Genomic DNA, 15,129 nt, shown 5'->3' with positions numbered 1-15,129 from the left:
TTATGCCATTTATATTTTAAAATGTGTGTTATAATTAGAAGTAGTTGAGAATTTTTCAACAAAACTGCTTTTCTCTGGAAATACTGTTTGCTCTAATCAAAATGTTTTTTCTTTAGATTTCCTGGCAATAATAACATGTTCATCAAGAAATATTTCTTGGGTCCAGGATTCCAAGTCAAAATACAAGGCCAAGAAATCCCAAAGAAGCCAACATTCACAGTGATTGTCTTCAATCACTTCAATTGTCTTCAATTCAAAATAAAAAGAGCCATGTCCCATGTAGGAATTAATACAGTCTACATGAGTACCATTTAAGTGCCATGAGAGCCTAGTTTTGTTTGTTTTGTTTCATTCTGTTTTGTTTTGTGAGAAAATTCTAAATGTCTAGTTTCATTAGGCCATAGGTTGTTGGTTTTTTATCTTAACTGAAAATAAAATAAGAAAAAAAGAAGAAACATTTAGTGCCTAGCTCTAAGTATAACACACAGAACACGGAACATTGGCTGTGATATAATTTAATGAACATCAATGAAATTTTGATGGAGAAGTACTTGCAATTAATTGTTTATAAACAATCCACAAAATAAAAGTCTTTATCACATGTATTTAGAAAATGAATTTAATTAATTTAGAAGTTCAAATAAAATCACAGACTGCTCATTAACAATTTACAAACATTAAAAAGACTGAATTCATTCTATGAAGGACTTGATATTAGTGGTTATTATCTCCTTATTTCCACTAGAAAACATTTGTTGTAGAACAATTCTGGTCAAGCAGTTCATTCTAACACCCCCAGCTGCAAACAATCAAAAATCAGTTTTGGCCTCAACCCAAAAGCCCAACCCTATGTCACAACAAATGCTACCAATTCCTCTGACTTTACCCAGATTCTCAGCATTTCACAGTATGCAGATGATCTGTGAAAGTGTTATTACAAAACAAAATAAAATGGAAAAATATGTTTTCTAGACACATTCACATTTAGGTTCCAGGAAAACGATTAGTTATTTTCTAATTCTTAAAAATTCATTCAGCCTTTTCTGGGCTCTCTCAACTACTAAGCAACAGGGGTCTCCTGTGGATTGAAACAAAAAATGTCTCTCATATGTCATATTGTTTTCTGGCTTTTTTATAAAATCCATACAACATTGTAGGAGGAACAGTACAATATAAGGTGCTTACAACAGTGAGTCCAAAGAAGTTTGAGTCCAACAGCATATTCAAATACATGCTCAAATTCTTAAGCATATATTGTAGTTCAGGTTTATGAAGGCCTTTTAGTTTACTCTCTTAAGACTCTTGAAAGCTACCTAGAGATAGATACTGATTAACTGGGAAGATCTAAGGGAATCTTATTACCTTCATTAGCCAAAATCTCAAACTCTCCTAACACAGTGCAAAGGTAGTCCTGGATCTCAGGCCAGCACTAACATCCCTTGAAATCCTCCCTCTAGAACCTCAGATGCCACAAAAAAAAAAAAAAAAAAAAAAAAGTGCTGTGCAGGCTTTTGTGACATGCCCTTCATCCTGCCCATATTTCCCGCTGGGCTCATGGGAATCAGTGTCTGGGAGAAGGATCTCAGCTCCCACGTTCACACTCCCTCTGTGTCTCCTCCTGTGCTAAAGCCCAACGTTTTACTTCAGTTCCATACTGACTAACAATTATTAAATCTTTCCTTCAAGCCTAATCTTTATTGCAGGATCATTCTTTTCTCCATCATTTCCGTTGTACCATAACTGTTCAGTATGCTCTAACTTTAAACTATTAGTACAGGATCTGTTATTATTAATAAGAGTTTTCAACCAGAAACCTGCCTCTTTAAGATTTAGATTCTGCTTTGGCATGTTTCTAATTTGATCATTCTCTCTTTTTCTCTTCTTTTCTCCCTTTTCTTCCCTGTAAACAATCTAAGTGTTTACACTGATTATACTCAAAGCATATTCGTACAGTGATGCTGCAGTGCCTCTACAGAGAGGAGCTGCTAACAACCACCACTGCTCTGCTGTTAGAGAGGAGCGAAGAAGCTGCTTCTAATCAACTGACAATGCATCGTCACCGTTCAGCTGATCTGCGGAGGTACAGCACATGCTAGCTTCCTTTCCCAGGCGATCACATATATCATCCAAACTCCCTGCCTCTGATTTGCGGACAGAATTCTGACTAATCATCTGCATTATAGCAACAGAGAAGTTGTGTGTCTCTCTCTCAGTACGGTTATATTTCCTATTTACATACAGAAATATCCATTTTTATTTTTCCTCCTTTTAACAAGAATATGAAAAGCCCCGGGCTTTTTGCACTACTCAATTTCACAGAAGTACTGCCTCAAAAGTCTGCCAGTAAACATAAAAGATTGTTTGAATGGCTAGGGCAAGTAATCAGGTATGCAAAGCTGAAAAAAAAAAAAAAAAAAAAAAAAACGCTAATTGGATCCAACTACATAAAATTCTCTTTTAAGAGGTAATACAAGGACTGAATAAAAAACGAATCATCAAGGAAGTCTGCTGAAGTCAGTCACTTAGACCTCACTGTGGACAAGAGGTACTTTGAGGAGTAAGACAAACAGATGGATCAGAAGTGTTCTTCAGGGCTGACTCTTGCCTGCTATGCAGCATAACAAGATGATCCTGCCAACAGTTTCCCCTTTACAAAAGTTGGAAAGGAGCTTGTTCATTCAGCATATGTGACCAGAGGTCACTGAATGGGATCTGACAATTCTTCCTTGCATTCTGCCTCTACTGAAGGCTCAGGATGACTTGCTACAATCCACATGCACTAAATCTGTGTGTCAAAGCAAGATATAACATATTTTCACATGTCATACACCTTCAGCTTTCCTTGATTTTTGAACTGCTCAGTGTCAGCAAAAATCAATTCATTTATTACAGGTGGTAAATATTAGCAAGTGACATGCAACCTTAGCAGTCCATTATTAAAAATATGAGCCCTAATGTCTCTCAGCCCCCCGTCTAAAGAATGTCTGAACTACCTACTAAATTCATAGGAAGTTACCAGTCTTCCAGCAGGCACTTATCATTCTCATTACATGAGTACATGAGTCCCTCTGAAGCCAGATGGTTCTTTCCAGAATACGGAACACACACACAAAAAAAAAAAAAAAAAAAAAAAAAAAGGAACAACCAAAGTAATTGGCTGTACGCAGCAAATGAGCAAGTTACAGTTCATAGCTTGTGAGGGTGCAGATTTCTCCTATCAGAAAGAAAATGGGTCTTTCTGTAACCACACAAGTTTTAAACTAAATAGAGCATTCTTAACCATATTTGTCAATAGTGAGTATGTTGCATTAATTGTTCATGAATCTGCTACAGAGATGCACCAAAATCCAGGACTAAGACTATTTCAGGTGGCTGTTTCTAAAACCAAAAATCCATGGCCCTATTGTACCTCAGAGAAATCAGAGATGAGCAGCACTTCACCACTGAAAAGAAATGAAGCCACCAAGGTCAGTTCAGCAGGAGCCTGTTAGTTATAGTAGTGAGAGGAGACTGCATCAGCTCTCACGCCTGCCTTTCTCTAGGTTTTCATTGAAGATGGACTGTCCTGTGCTGGTTAGTATATACTTCCTATTTTCTTTTTAATCTCACTGGCTCACTGCATCTCACCTATTTTTGGTAACTACAGAGAGACCTAAAGCAGATCAGACAGACTAAAGGGCTTCCAGGCAGTAGTACTGGAACACATACAGAAGACCTTCAGACCCAAGTGCAAGCCACCAGCCTACACTGAGATTCTAATTCTTTGTTCATGTGGCAATCTTTTAATTCTTTGCTCTTTCACTAACTCCTCCAATTCCTTATTCATTTCAGTTTCTTTAAATTTCTCTTTGCACCATGATAAGTTAAATGATATTTCCTCAAATGAATGGTGGCATTCAAAACCAAGAAGAGAAGGCACTGGGGAGAACTCATTGTGGCCTTTCACTACTTAAAGGGGTCTTATAAAAAAGATGGAGAAGGACTCTGTACTCAGGTAGATAATAATAGGACAAGGGGGGATGATCTTAAACTAAAAGAGGATATATTTAGACTAGACATTAGGAGGAAATTCTTCACTCTAACGGTGGTGAGGCCCTGACACAGGTTGCCCAGAGAAGTTGTGGATGCCCCGTCCCTGGAGGAGTTTAAGGCCAGGCTGGATGGGTCTTTGGGCAACCTGGTCTAGTGGATGGCATCCTTGCCCATGGCATGAGACATTCTATGATTCTATGAAACTAATTTAATTTGCTCATCTGTAGATGAGCAGACTCTAGTAATGTCCTCCAAGTGAAAAGTCAATGGCTCACACCTGAGTTTCATGCTATGGATGAAATATAGTCTGATGTATAGTGCTATGGAAGGTGACTATACTAAATACACAGAAAAAATAAATAAATTTAGTTATAAAAAGGCTATAGCAGCCGTTGCTAGTATGAAACATATTGGTGATTCACATGATTCCTAGTTTTGGATATGTCAGCAGACAAACCCAAAGGTAATTGTACTTGTTGTCTATGAAGTGTCACTTGGTAATGCTGTATCACAAAACAATGAAACAAGATCCAGAGGCTGGCCAGCTTTGGAGACATAAATGAAATGCCAAATGAAAGAAAAACAAACAAACAAAAAACAGAACTACCTGAGAAAATAAATCGAAAGTTGCTGCTGAGACATTATTGCACTGGTAAGGCCTCTTCACACCCATCTTCTCACACTATCACTTAGCATACACAATAAATATTGTCCATCCTGCTCAGGGTACATGAAGGTGTATTCTCTTTTTCATTGCCTTTTTTCCCTGTTTATGCTCAGAAAGTTTCACTGATCAAAGAAGAGAGCTAAGGAGTTTGAATTGGTGGAGGTATAGAGAAACAGAAAATTCACTAGATGCAGAAAGACAAGGACAGAGTAACAAACCAGGCCCATTTTGTACCATTGCATTAAACACAATACAAATTCAGAAAATAGGAAGAATCAGCAATAAAAAATAATAAATAAATAAATAAAAAAAACATAAAAATGCATAGTTTCAAGAAAAATATGATTTTGTAATAACGTTCTTACCAAAATGCTTTTCTTAAAGAAAAAAAAAAAAAAGACAAAAAAAAGACAAAAAAAAAGACAAACAAAAAAGACTACTATATTAGTTTTCCAATAATTCCGAAAAGGAATATGCCAAGAAGGAATACCATTCTTTAAAAATAAATAAATAAATAAATAAATAAGTAAAAAGTAAAATGTATTGAAAATAAAATCAGTTAAGGGAATAGCTGAATGAACAGTGGACATCACATGACCCTGGGGAAAAGGAGAATAATTAAAATAATCAGTTTTATTTTACCCAAAAACAAGTAAAGGGAGACTGATAATAGCAATATCTGCTCTGCTATTGAGAATGACTCAGAGCCCCTGACTGCTTCTTATCCATCCACTCAGATCTCCAACAAAGACCCACTTTCCCCATTAATTTTTTTAAGAGAATCAGTTCCACATTGTTAAAACACAAAAGAAAGGTGACTTCAGAAAAATGAGGTAATTGATCCATAAAAGAAAATAAAAACACAACCTAAAAGGAGTATCAAAACCAAGAAGCCTATAAGCATCTTAAGGCTTCTGAAAAATACTGTATTAGAAGCCCAGATAAAATAGGTGCCATAATTCAAAAGGAAAACAAAACAGTCTAATAATGCCCCTGCATGGCTCAATGGGAAAGTTAAGAAGGCTGTCACAGGGAAAAGGTCAGCAGTTTAAAAATTGAAAGTTTGCTACAATAAGGAGAGCAGGTCAAAAGGAAAACAGCATATTAAGAGGGTTAGAAGGACTATGAAGCATGCCTAGCATAGGGTGTTTTTTTACTAATAGTTCATTAAATCCTTCAAAAGCAAGAGGCAGGTGAAGGAGTCAGTGGGACTGCTTGACGACAAAATTATGAAAAGATCACTCAAGGATGGCCAGTCTACAGCGGAAGAACTCAATGAACTCTTCGCATCGATCTTTGGGACAGGGGAAATGACCACAATCAAATATTTTTGTGCTAGGTAGGTCAGAGAGGCTTTGCAGGATACAAAGAAATGCATAGGGTGTTTTAAACCCCTCAAGCAATTAAGATGTTAACAGAACTGGATGGCATTTACCTGTGAGGAATTAAGAAACTATGAAATTGCGGAGCCGCAGCTGGTTCATATCAAATGCACCACAGCCTGGAACCCCTGGACTGGAACAGGACAGGTGGTATGTCAGGGTGACTTATATAAAGAAAAAAAAAAAAGAAAAAAGAAAAAAAAAAAAGAAAAAAAAATGAAAAAAAAAAAGCATCAGGTTAGGCTTCTGGGAGTCACAGACTTACAAGTTTGGCTTCCAGTCCCAGTGTGACAGTAGTTTATACTATAGAGAAAGGTGTTTGGAATGAAGCAGCATAACATATGTAAATGGAATTCCTGCCTCGGTTCAAAGAGGCTGTCTGCAGGCCAGTAAGGGGGATCCAATGGTCATCATAGATTTGACTCCTCAGAAAACCTTCTGGAAGTTTCCTCACCAAAGAAACAGTGACAGAAAGTTGGAGGAAAAGCTCTTTTATGGACAGGGAGCATTTTAAGGGCTGGAAAATAGAAGGTAGGGCTCAATGGTCTTTTTGCAGAGTGGAGAAAAATCAGGAAATAGGTTATCGGAGGATCAGCTCTGGGACCAAAAGCAATAGGAATCATCAAAAAGGGCTCTGAAAACAAAACAGTTATTGGAACTGTATAAAACCTTGGCACTCCCACATTTTGAGTACTGTGCAAGCTTCTTATCACCATACTTCCAGAAGGACATTGCAGAGATAGAGAAGATAAAGAGAATAATGATAAGGATGGAGTTGACTTATCTAGAAAGATTAGGAATATCTCTACTCTTCAGTTTGGAGAGACAACAGTGAGGATATTTGAAAAATTGTGAAGTCAGTAGATAATCTGGATGCAGAACTGTTGTTCAGCAAATCCCATGATTTTAGGTCCAGGGAATGAAGTAGATGGGAGGTTGTTATAAAACAGTTGAAAGGACATAGCTCTTCATGGAGATAGTAAGAAAGTTTCCTCCACAGGAAGTTCTGGAAGCAGATAGGATCAGCAGGTTCAAAAAGAGCTTAGACATATGTAACAAAGCCATAAAAAAATATTAGCATGTTACCGTCTGCAGCACAGCAGATTGGGAGCATACAGGGGAACAGAAAGCATACTGCAAGTGACAGCTGGGTTCATGATTTCTCCTTTCACAGACTCATTTTCTGCCACTGCCAGAGTCATAAGTCTGGTCTACATGGGCCACTGGTCTAACCCTGAGGGGCATCTCATATTTTCTTAAGAGATGAAATAATGTGACACAAGCCCTGCCATGAGGACATCTCTATAGCAATGCTTTATTTATTCTTTTCTGCTTTTCTCCTGGTATAATCCATCAGTCTGGTCTATAGCATCAGTATCACCAAGATGTCAAAGCAGCGGTCTAGACCTAGATAGATGCTTTATCAGGGTGGAAGATTCCTTGCCATTTCTTAACTTTCCCAGTTTTCACCCCCACCATTTCTTACCCTGATCAAACAGGATGTTTCTGGGAGAAATGAAAATATATGGAAGAAAAAAGAATGAGGAGACCTAGGACTCATTGTTTTTGTTTGTTTGTTTGTTTTGGTTTTGTTTTCCATAGACTGCCCAAGGGAACTTTCCTTATTTTTTTCTTTTTTCCAGTTTGTTTTGATTCTTGGCATAGCTATAATACAGATGAAAATAACAAAATATTGTCAGGGCGTTGCAGAATTCTTGCCACTCAAATTTTCCTTCCAGACTCTGCAATGCCTACTGATGTTCCCTTTCAATTTTCACAGGGTCCAGGGTCCCCTTCCACTTCGGCTTTATTGAATGTGTATGCGACTCAGGACAGAAAAATGTCTGATTTTCTATGTGAATGGCATACTGATGTTTATGACATTCTTGGTCTCAGCTAGGGAGGAGAAAAAAAAAGTCCCCAGCATTAGTCCCAGACAGTAGTGACCTGGGTATGCACTTAGACACACAAACTGATCAAAATGAAAATTAAAAAGTTCTGGTTTGAAAAGCTGAGAAATATGGATAGAAGAATTTATTCACCTTGCAATCTGTGTTTGGAAAGTGCTTGCATGAATGTATGAAGTGTTGGCACGGCACACTGTCACGTGTTAGCCAATTTCAACAACATTATCAATTTGAACTAGTTATTACACAGAGTGGCTGTATTTCTGCTGGTTTGCAGTAGAAGATTGACTTTACCGTACAATTTGCTTAATTCTTAATAACTCTGATTTCCCTCCTGCTTTACATACCTAGTCAGTAGAAGCAAGATGCAACGTGACAACTCAGATACTCCAATTTAACAAGATTCATTTTGCTAAATCATCCCCTTGCATCTGAACTACTGTCTATCTGTGTCTAGCAACATCTGGCAAACAAGCACTGATGTATTATAATGTTTATCATGCCAGATGGCAATATGTCTTCAATGTCACCTGCAGGGTGAAATAAAACCTTTGTTGTGACTATTTCTTACCCACCCACCCACTTCCCCCTACCCTCCCTCCCCAGTAATCACAACAGAGCTCAAATCCGTGCCTGCAGAGTATATGTGGTTAAATATTAAAATAAATGTGGGAAATGGCAACAGGTTACTGCACTACCCTAATTGCCAGAAGGTATAAAACATATAATTACTATGAATTTTATTATGATTCAATGACATACCATTTTCACTACAAACACCACTACTTCTGCACAATTAAAAATGTCTAGTAAACTACTATTCTGGATGGTGTTAATTGTGTACTGCAAAGGACAAAAATATCCAAGGTCATGCGTATTTGAATGCATGCACGTGAAGTCAAAAGGAAGGATTTCCAGCTGCCTTCCATGGAATATCAAGTACTTTCTTCTTCCACTTGGGATTCCCCATATGCTTGCTCCTTGAACAAGGGCAGTTTGAAGTCACTTTAATCTTCTATTAGTGGGGTTTACCTATCAGTCTGTTTTCTGGGAACACTCTTTGTGATGGATTTAACCTGGGGCTGCAGAGAGAGCAAAGTGGAAAAAAAAAATAAAAAAAAAAATAAAAAAAATTGAGCTGTTCTCTTAGTTTGTTCATCAGAAAGGTTTTTCTGCTCATTTCCTTTCATTGTCAAGTGAATATTCTATTATATCTTATCAACAAAATCTTGGTTATCTTCAAGCAGAGTGTGATTTATTGTGTACGTTTTAGACCAGTTTGGATGAAAGCTTTTATGGTTCAAACATATGTTTTAAGCTTAAAGGATATTTATTTTCAAAAGCCAGTATCAGAAATCATCATACCTTTAATTCTCACAGCTTTTCATATTTTAAGTGTTCACTGTCCAGAAAAAAATAATACACTGTGTTACCCTAGAAGTTCCCTGTTAGCAAGTGAATTAAGATATCCGCTATTTATCAAAGGACTTTGCTGCCACGACACAAATAAATAAATAAATAAAGGAACAGATGAAGAGTAAGATTAGCAATGCAGTTATATTCAAACACATTTCCCAAAGCCTGAAATAGTAGCACAAAACCAGCGAAGTGCTCACGCTTTCTTTGGTATTTTTATTCAAGACCTGTAGTCATTGGTCTACATGACACAGTTCCAAGGAATTGCTCAGTTGTGTATTTGGTCCTCTAATTATTGTTTAATTTCACTTACATTCTCACAAAATGAGTGTTAAAAATGAAAATTAAGTAGTAATTAGGGGGCCAAATGCACAGTTGTGCAGTTCTTGATAGCAAGTTTAACTACTTAATAGTGGTGGCAAATTAAGCATGGCAGCCAAGCAAATGAACCCTTCTTTTGATCATCTGGAGAAGGCCTTATGGCTGTCAACCTGTGCATTTGGAAATCAGTGCAAGTCTTGCCTTTGACTTTAACATTATGCTTTGCAAAAGTAAAGCAGCAATGGCTGTGAAGAGGTTTGTTTCCTACTTAGTTCAGTGCCTGAACCAAAATGTCTAAGTCCATACCTAAGGATTTAAACAAAATCAGGCTAAATTTCAGAGGAGCTTGGCATCTACCTCTAAACATTAAAGGAGGACCCAGAAAATCTGAAAATGAAATCCAATTTATAAAGGTGCCTATCTTTACCTATATATTGTCCCATTTTGAATATCTGATCTTGACATTCTGGCTTGCTTCCTAAAGTTAAAGGTTGCATCAATTCTTGTTCCAGATGATGAAAGTAGTAAGATGCTTCTGGTAATCCCAGGACGGCACAGCTCAGAAATATGACCAACCTTATCTTTTTAAGAATCTATTTATTATAACTACATATAGTTTTCTATTTATTGTAACTACACCTTGTTTTCTTATAAAAAGGCTTAAATTACAGATATTATAATTTAAACTGAAAACAGTACAAGTTATAAGGCAAGACTTATCCTGTTTTTATTATTGTGTTCATCTGCACCTATCTTATTGCAGCAGTGCACAGAAGAAAAAGTAAAGGATTGTAATCTTTTTGCAAAAATACAGAAAATAAATTTGGTTCCCACTTGAAAGTCTTGAAAGCTGTAGAGGGTCCAAATAAGATTAAATTTCCAAAGCACAAACAGAAAGTAGTTATTTTAGCCCAAATACTTTTGGAAAGAAGATAAAACAGAGAAAGGAAGGCTGTGAATGCAGTTCCCCTACTCTATAGAGATGTTGAGGATCACATTCATTTCCTCTAACCTTAACAGGTCACAAACTCTCAATTTAATTATGTTATAATGAGCTCAGATGAGAAATGGGTTGGGATTAGCTGCCGGTAGAGGCACCTTTCGCAGAGCATTCATAGATATCATGTGGTTACGTTAGATGTCTCATATCCCTTTTACTGCATTCAGTTCTGGGGCCCTCAGCACGAGAAGGACGTGGACCTGTTAGAATGAGTCCAGAGGAGGGCCACGAGGATGATCAGAGGGCTGGAGCACCTCTTCTGTGAAGACAGGCTGAGGGAGTTGGGGTTGTTCAGCCTGGAGAAGAGAAGGCTCTGGGGAGACCTTACAGCAGCCTGCCAGTACCTAAAGGGGGCTACAGGAAAGCTGGGGAGGGACTCATCAGGAGGTGCAGGCTTTAAAGGGGGGAATGGCTTTAAACTAAAAGGGGTAGGTTTAGATTGGATACAAGGAAGAAATTTTTCATTCAGAGGATGGTGAGGCCCTGGCACAGGCTGCCCAGAGAAGCTGTGGATGCCCCATCCCTGGAGGTGTTCAACACCAGGCTGGATGGGGCTTTGGGCAACCTGGTCTGGTGGGAGGTGTCCCTGCCCATGGCAGGGGGGTGGAATCATATGATCTTTAAGGTCCCTTCCAACCCAAAGCATTCTATGATTGATTCCATGATTCCGTGATTTCCATCAATGATCATTTGGAGTGAAGTATGGAAGCATCATGGCATTTCTGAGGTCACAAGTAGGGTCTGAACTCTCCTTCCATGAGCGAAGGGGAGATGTATGCACCCAAATGCAGAAAAGCTCAGTCCAAACTGAGCTTTCTTCAATGGTGGTTAAGCTGTGGGTTGCACCCAAGATACATAGCTGAAAGCTTCCAGGATACAGTGTTGTGAGCTACTCTGAGGGCAGTGCAGATAGACCCTCAGTCTAGTAAGTCTCTTCAGGGCCATTCTTTTCTTCATACAACATGTCAAAGCTCACGGAAAGCAATTTTTCTTTCACTGCCTCCTTTTCAACTGGGAAGCATTTGAAGAGAAGCACTTGCCCCTTGAGTGCTCAAGTGTGTACTTTGTATTACCAAAGAAAGGGCACTCCAATAGCTCTTCTGGGAAAGCACACCATATTTCTCATCACCCCATGCACTTTCAAGGGGCTTTGCAGAAATGGCTTGTTCTGGGACATCTATGAAATATAATCAGGAAGAAAAATAAAGAAGCTTTCTTCTCTTTCAGATTGAGATAATCCTCAGCCAGAAAAAGAAGACTTTTCTTTTCCTTACCCGAAGTGCTTTCTCTGCTGAGAGGTCATCTTTGAGACAGAAGTGTTTTAATTTCCTAACTTATAAACCAAGTAATTATGATATTCGGGGAGACAGTGTGGGTTTTGTGCTATTACTTTCTGAACAAGGAATGGATCGGTGGTCTGTATCCACATACAAGCAGGCATATTGCTCTAAGGGACCATTGGGCATGAGCCAGCATCTGCAGGAAGAGTGGTGGCTGCAGCTGAATATCAAGGTGTTTGGGCTGCTGTGAGAAGGAAGGAGGGAAGGGGGGAAGAAAGGAAGGGGGGAAGGAAGGGGGGAAGAAAGGGGGGAAGAAAGGGGGGGAAGGGGGGGAAGGGGAGAAGGAAGGAAGGAAGGGGGGGGAAGGAAGGGGGGGAAGGGGGGAAGGAAGGAAGGAAGGAAGGAAGGAAGGAAGGAAGGAAGGAAGGAAGGAAGGAAGGAAGGAAGGAAGGGGGGAAGGAAGGAAGGAAGGAAGGAAGGAAGGAAGGAAGGAAGGAAGGAAGGAAGGAAGGAAGGAAGGAAGAGAAATTGAAGCAAAATGAGAAATGTGGCTGTAATAGGAAAGGTGATGGGACAGCTCAGCAAAGTAGGAAGTTACCCTACATGCTTCTGTAGTTCATGAGTCCATGCATGCATGTGGAAGGCTGCAGCACACACCCAAACGTTAGCCATGAGAAGGGCATGGACCAGCAGATGTTAACAAAAATTTCTCCTCTCTGCCTGGAGAGTAACTCAGAAGTGCCAGACGGCATTTGCCAAGCAGAATAAAACAGCATATGCTGGTTCAAACTCTGGATATTAAGCTAGCAAAGCACTTAAGTGTGGTGTGTGTTTGACTTGCCAGATCTGCTGTTTGGATGACAGGAAAGTTAGGAATGATTTCCCTTGGTCTGAGTATGCATACAGTTCTGTGTGGACTAGATTATTTGCCCAGGAAGCCTCTTCCCAGCTGATGGACTTCCACTTGCATAATTTCTGTTCAGCCACTGCTCGGGTACCTTTTGCAGCATAAAATCAGACACAAGTTAAAATTGTTTTTACGAGTTTCAACTGGGAAAGACTGGATTATTTGAAAAAAAAAATGAAAGTGAGTCAAAATATTAATAAAGGAGGTTTCATTGCAGTCTTGTTTTCATCTCTAATTAATAATACATACAGAAGCTCTAGAGATACAGCTATTTACTCAATAATATTTTTGTAGTGTTTGATACAGCTGTTCTACATGAGGATTCACTTAACATAGCTTAATGCCAAACCAATAAAATATAAAAGCAATTATTTGTTTTTGTTGTTGTTATTTTTGTTTTTCAACTGGTAATAACAGGACTTAGAAAGGCTTTAGAAAAAAACAAACAAACAAAAAAAAAAACAATAGTTGGCTGAAAAACATAAAGACAGACAGACAAGTATTTACAGATAAATTTGGTTTTCCTAATGGAGTATAGTTGGTTTGGGCAGTATCGGAAAAAAATAAGTCTTTCCATGGTGCTTTGCTTTCTTTTTTTCCATCACTGTGAGCCACAGAGTGGAAAGCATGCATGTTTTGAACCACTGTAAAGAAAAAGAATTGCAAGTAATGATTTTTAATACTCTCGATTACTTTTTCTCTAGTTATGTGTTTGTAAACACACAGAGCTTCTTGGGGGGAAAACTGTAAGCCCTTTGGCTGCTGCCAGGCTTTCTTTTGTATTTGTGCAGATCACGGTGCAGTAGGTGGGTGGCAGGGGCTGCAGGACTCATTAGGACCATGCTGCCTGACCTCCTGCACAAGGCTGGCCCCAGCCAAGCAACCCTAATGAGAAACAACAATACCAAGGCGCTAAATGAGGGCAAACTACTACTGCTCCTATTATCATTCTTTGTGTTTACAGGTAGTTAGTCTGTCTCCTGCTAGTCTTCTTTCCTCATGCAAAGAGGCCTCTTTCTCTTGACCTTCTCTGAGAAACCGAGAGAAGTTTTCTTTCAAAAAACTTTTTATTTTTTACCTTCACTCTGAATTCTCCCTGATTTTTCTGTGTTGTCTTTGCTCGTAATAGACTGGTGTGTTCCAGTTATAATCCCAGCAGTTCTAGTGAGAGCAAATAATTATTTTGCCTCTCTTATATGCACATAGCCATCTTCCTCATGCCTCTTGTCACCAGCCCGAAATGCAGAATATCATATCTATTGTAACATTTCTTCCAGTTCAAATCAAAATGTAATTACATTTTGTAAGCCATTTTAACCCTGTAATATTGAAACCTCTGGAATTACTGAAATTGAGAAGCTGTGACCCAGGCATGTCTCAGCATGCCTCATACAGCTATGGCCTGTCTAAACAGCACTGCTATTGCTCCCTTCTGCTCACACAGCTAAGAGAAGCTCAAGAGAAAGCTTGGTGAGAAAAGCATAAGGCAGCACAGGAAAGTTCTCCTAGAAGCCTGCAAAGTGGGATGGACAGGGCAGCTTCTGTAAGGAGTTCATTATGGATATGGAGAGTAAAAATGACCATAGAATCATTTAGGTTGGAAAAGACCCTTAAAATCTTCAAGTCCAACCATCACCCTATACTAACAAGCCCACCACTAAACCATGTCCCTAAACATTACATCCACACATCTATTAAATACCTTCAGGGGTGCCAACTCTGCCATTTCCCTGGGCAGCCTGTTCCAAAGCCTAACCACCTTTTTTGTGAAGAAATTCTTCCTGACAGGAAATCTAAACCTCCCCTGTTGCAACTTCTGACTGTTTCCTCATGTCCCATCACTTGTCACCTGAGGAAAGAGACCGATACCGTCCTTTCAGTTAGCTGTAGCTGTTAGCAATGAGATCTCCTCTCAACATCCTCTTCTCCAGAAAATACAACCTCAGTTCCCTCAGACGCTCCTCCTGTTTTCTAGTTTTTCTTCACTGTTTTTCTTCACTGTTCTTCTCTAAATGAATTCAACATCCTTATTGTAGTGAGGAGCCCAAAACCAAACATGGGACTTAAGGTGAGGTCACACCAGTGCCACACACAAGGGGACAATCACCTCCTTGCTGGCCACAGTAGTTCTGATGCAGGCCAGGATGCCATTGGCCTTCTTACCCACCTGGGCACACTGCCGGCTCATGTTCAGCCAGCTGTTGACCAGCACCCCCA

The sequence above is a fragment of the Cygnus olor genome, chromosome 1 (assembly GCF_009769625.2).
Source record: "Cygnus olor isolate bCygOlo1 chromosome 1, bCygOlo1.pri.v2, whole genome shotgun sequence".
Taxonomy (NCBI): Eukaryota; Metazoa; Chordata; class Aves; order Anseriformes; family Anatidae; genus Cygnus; species Cygnus olor.
Note: the sequence above shows the minus strand (reverse complement) of the source record.